Source organism: Thunnus thynnus, chromosome 4 (genome assembly GCF_963924715.1).
Source record: "Thunnus thynnus chromosome 4, fThuThy2.1, whole genome shotgun sequence".
Classification (NCBI taxonomy): Eukaryota; Metazoa; Chordata; class Actinopteri; order Scombriformes; family Scombridae; genus Thunnus; species Thunnus thynnus.
The window spans coordinates 37,029,745-37,034,853 of record NC_089520.1 but is presented as its reverse complement, the minus strand read 5'-3'; the positions used below and the strand labels follow the sequence as shown (position 1 = coordinate 37,034,853).

The following is a 5,109-nucleotide window of genomic DNA, read 5'->3' as shown; positions in this document are numbered from 1 at the left end:
ACCTCTGCCTCCTCACTGCAGGGTCTCAACCCACAGTGGTGTGAGAGAGACACTGGACATATTAAGGTTTCCACAGCCCAGTAGCAAAGTTATTCATTGAGCCATCATGCTGTGGCGATCACTCCCACAGAATAAATAATAATAATAATAATAATAAGGATTTGAAAGTTTTGTATCAGTTTGGTATCTGTGCTATGTTCGTGACTAAGCAAATACCTTACATTCATGCTTTAAATATATGTTATGTTTTGGTATGCGATTGCCCATTTTGTTTTTTGTCGTTTTTTTTTACTTACTTCCACACCCCACTAGTCCAGTCAGCCAGTGAGTTAGCTCCACGTTGCCCCTCCCTCGGAGTCCAGCCTCTTCCGTTTTCGTACCAGGAGATTTAATTCAGTATGGCGGGAGTCGCCGGCAGGTGAACAGCAGGAGAGAAACCCTCATGAGTCATCCATGTCTGTAGTAAGCCTATCCTTGGCCATCAGCGCGCGTTTCAGTCCGCGTCGTTAACATCCACCTTGGTTGCCCTCGAGCCGTGGATACTGCAGCCTCTCTTCTTATCTCCACGAACACACCGAACCGTCCGTGTTTACAACTCCGGACAACGCACGTTTCCACACTTCCCCTGAACCGTGAGTCGGCTAAAGCCGGGTGACTTCACTGTGCTCTTTTCGTTATCTTTTCTTTTCTTTTTTGACTGGGCTTTTGGGGTTGGTAGGATGGTGAAAAGCTGAACTGACTTCCTTATTTTGAGTTTTGTTTGGAATTCCGGGAAAACTATTTTGTATATAACTATATTGAGAAACGGGAAAAACCCGGAACGGAGCACTATTTTTGTTTATGGACCTGGACTGATTTGTTGAAGAGTTTTGTTTTTTTGTGTGAATGCTCTAATATAATTTTGTGAAATTCAAATGGTGGTGTGTTTGGCCTTCTTAACTTTATTTAAGTGTTCAACAGGACTGTGTTGTGGAAAAAAGTGTTTTATTGCATGTGAACAAACAAACAAAAAAGAAAAAAAAAACTGCAAACAATCATTATTGGTTGTCGGTTGTGTTTGCGTCTCAGTACAAAGGATGGCTTCAGCTCTGGAGGATATCTTGAACTTCCCCTCTGAGGCTCACAAAACAGGACCTGAAACAGAAAGTTCTGTGTTAGATGGTGGAGTATTAAAGGACCCTCTACCAATCTCTGGTTCACCTATGACAAATCACTCTTTATTGGACATGGATTTGTGTGGGGACTCCGACTTGACGCTACCTTTGCTCGCTCTGCCGCAAGGTGGTGCTGCTTCATCGGAGGCCACCACTGGGTCAGGGCTCAAGCACTTGGCCCAGGAATCTTTGCATATAAGCATCCAGGAAGGATTCCAGTCCCTTTCAGAGGCACAGAGCAACCATAAGGATGAACTTAAGCTTGCTCTAGGTGTTGTAACAAAAGATCTTACTGCATACTATGATGAGCAACTGCGGCAGTTGAGATCGGCCATGGATAAACAGTTCAATTATGTACGCGAACAGTACTCGGTTACATTGAACTGGCGCTTGCGAAGCCACCATGCAGACCTATTAAAGGCGATGAAGGAAACCCTAAGCCCTGTGTTACAGAATATCACGCACTCACAGTCTGAGGTCTGGAAGTGCTCCCAACATTTGGAGGGGATGGTGGGTGAAATGTCCACCATGAGAACACTGAGTCTCCGTGTGTCAGCACTAGCCGATGCCTCGGTTCAAACTAGTCCTGGTAGTGATCAGGCGGCACTTCCCCAGCGGCATCGGCTGCAGTCGACAATGCATGCAGGAGTGTTAGAGAGTCCGCCGTGTTCACCAGATGATTCTCCCATTTCAGGGGATTTGGGCCGCCGTTTCATGGGGAAATGTCCTCTTAAATTGCAGTTTCCTACCTTTGGCAGGATGGAGGACAACCCTGACCCTCTGTTGTACTTGGACAGATGTAAAGATTTCTTGGCTCTCAATCCGCTGACTGATGGGGAACTGATGGTGACTTTCAGGAATGTCTTGTTTGGTACTGCGAGGGATTGGTGGGATGTGACTCGTGCAACCACTCATTCCAGTCCAAGTTCCTTTCTGCTTTCCTGTCTGAGGACTATGAGGATGAGCTGGCAGAAAGAGTGCGGACACGGGTTCAAGGAGAGGATGAGAGCATAAGAGACTTTGCTTACCTGTATCGTTCATTATGCTGTCGCTGGAGGCCTGACATTACAGAGGAGGCTGTCATTAAACTCATCCTCAGGAACATCAATCCCTGTATGGCCAGCCAACTGCGAGGCAGGGTGGAAACAGTGGAGGAATTGGTCAGATTGGGGCAGCAGCTGGAGAAGGACAAACTGAGCCAGGCACAATATGACCTGCGGAAGAAGCAGGGGAGCAAACTGAAGGAAAAAGGAGAACCAACACAGACACCCTCTCCACCACCACAGTCTGTAACCACTACACGACCTAGCACCTCCTCTCAAGTGAGTTGTTGGCGTTGTAAAGGGAGCCATCCTCCTTATGCGTGTCCGACTTTCAATAATCAGAAAAGGAACAAACCTCCGGCCTTTGCACAACATCAACATCAGCAATTAGGTTCCGGAGGGATGACTCATCCATCTGCAAGTGCTCTTGGTCCATCAGTAGAGCAGTCCCCATCACCTTCCCCCTGTCTATCCTTCACGCCTGCCTATAGGCACAGTGCTGCTCCCACTTTCGGCAGTCCGCTACCACAGCAGTTAAAGGTGCCTCTCACCATCGGTTCCTGGGAAGGGACAGCCATTCTGGACACAGGATCATCATACACATTGCTAAATGAAAACCTGTGGATGAGCATTAAACCACCTGCATCCAGACTTACCCTATGGTCAGGCGTCTCCTTGTACCTGGCAAATGGGAAACAGGAGCATCCTCTTGGATGGACGGATATGGAGATCTGCCTGCATGGGAAGACCTGGTTAATACCCATGGTTGTGCTGTCTCCTCAGGCACTAGCATTCTCTGTCGTACTGGGACTGGATTTTGCATTTTTCAGTGGGATGCACATTGATGTGGCAGGTGGCACTTACTGGTTCCGCGGAGAGACGGGGAGGTACTTTTTTCAAGCGTGTCACCCCGGCACATCAGAGGGGGAGGGGGCTGGCAACCATGTTGCCCTCTTCCTGGCAAATGCTCCGGAGATTATACAACCTCAATTACCAGACATGACAGATCTTTTTGAGAAGGCAGTTCAAGGCTCACACCTGGAGGGGCAAATGAGAGAGAGACTTCTGGAGATGCTGCATTATAACATCAATGTCTGCACTACCAAAGTTGGGCGCACAGGACTACTCAAGCATCAAATGTTCATGACGGAGGATATGCAAATAAAACAGAAACCCTACCGTCTCTCTCCACCAAAACAGAAGGTTTTAAAGGAGCTTCTGGATGAAATGCTGGAAAGTAAAGTTACAGAACCTTCATCCTCCCCATGGGCTTCTCCAGTGGTGATCGTCCCCAGGAAAAGCGGAAAGCCTAGGTTCTGTGTAGATTACAGAAAACCCAATGCCAGAACTCTCACTGATGCCTATCCCCTCCCTACCATCCAGGAAATCCTTGAGTCCCTTGCTGGAGCCACTGTATTCACTGCTCTGGATCTCAACAGTGGATACTGGCAACTGGAGATGGATCCAAAATCCCGAGCCATGACCGCTTTCATCTGTCCATACGGCCTATTCCGGTTCAAGGTGATGCCCTTTGGCCTGAAAAACGCACCAGCCACCTTCCAGCGGCTTATGGACACTGTCTTGGGCGAACTCAAGGGAGAAACTTGTTTTGTGTATCTGGATGACATCATCATTTACTCCAACTCCTGGCAGCAACATTTCAGGGATATCCAAACCATGATGGACAAGCTTAGGCAGGCAGGACTCACTGTTAATGTAAAGAAGAGTAAGTTCTTCCGTACCTCTCTGACATTCCTTGGACACGTTGTGTCAGCACAGGGGGTTCAGGTGGAGCCAGAGAAAACCCAGGCTGTCCAGAACTTCCCTTTGCCCACCAACAGGAAATCTCTAGAGCGGTTCCTGGGAATGGCGGGATGGTACCATCGGTTTGTGCCAAATTTTTCACAAATTGCAGAGCCCCTCAATGCCTTGAAAAGGAAGGGGGTCAAGTTCTGCTGGTCCCCTGAATGTCAAACTGCCTTCGATACTCTCAAAAAGCACCTAACGAATCCTCCTATCCTGGGACATCCGAACTTTGATCTTCCATTCCTGGTTTACACCGATGCCAGTGAGGTAGGGCTGGGTGCAGTGATTGTTCAACGCACTAACAATGGGACCGAAGAAATCCTGGCTTATGGCAGCCGCAGCCTTAACCCAGCTGAAAAAAACTACTCCACTACAGAGCTGGAGTGTCTGGCTGTGGTTTGGGCTGTGGAGAAGTGGAAAGTTTATCTGGAAGGACGCCTCTTTACAGTGGTTACGGATCGTTCTTCGCTCCTGTGGGTGTTTAAGACCACTAAACCCAGCACCCGTCTGATCCGGTGGGCTCTCAGGCTTCAAGAGTTCACCTTCACGGTGGAGTACAGAAAAGGCAGATATAATACTGTGCCAGATGCCCTATCTAGAGCTCCATGTGATGGATCTGACACTACTCACCATCCTCTCTGTGCCACAATGGTGTCTGCCAAACTAGAGTTTCCAGAGGATATGCCCATCACTCTCCAAGAGGTGTGGAATGCCCAGAAAAAAGACCCTGAGTGTCAGACGCTCTATGAAAACATCCAAGAGAAGGGGGAAATGCAAGCAAACAACAACACTCTGTACACCATTTTTGAGGATCTGATTTATCGGGTTGTGAAACTGGAATATAAAACCATATACCAAATATACATACCTGAGAGCTTGCGTTCCCACTTTCTGACATCATTTCATGAAGACCCCCTTGCTGGCCACCTGGGTAGATACAAAACATACAGGAGGATGCAGAATCTGGTTTACTGGCCCAAAATGAGCTGGGATGTCAAACAACATGTGACAAATTGCCAAGTCTGTCAACTATACAAACCTGAAAGCCGCAAACCAGCTGGAAAACTACAGCAAACACTGGTATGCCGTCCCTGGGAAATGTTGGG

The 5,109-nt window shown here is 48.0% G+C and overlaps 1 long non-coding RNA gene across 1 annotated transcript; it reads right to left on the bottom strand.

Moving 5' to 3' along the window:
• Positions 1-1,030: 1,030 nt before the first annotated feature.
• LOC137182309 (uncharacterized) lies at positions 1,031-2,748 on the bottom strand. The gene is made up of 3 exons (XR_010928311.1): positions 2,183-2,748; positions 1,261-1,376; positions 1,031-1,134 (listed from the first exon to the last, which is right to left on the bottom strand). It is a non-coding gene; the product is annotated as an uncharacterized lncRNA (long non-coding RNA).
• Positions 2,749-5,109: the final 2,361 nt, after the last annotated feature.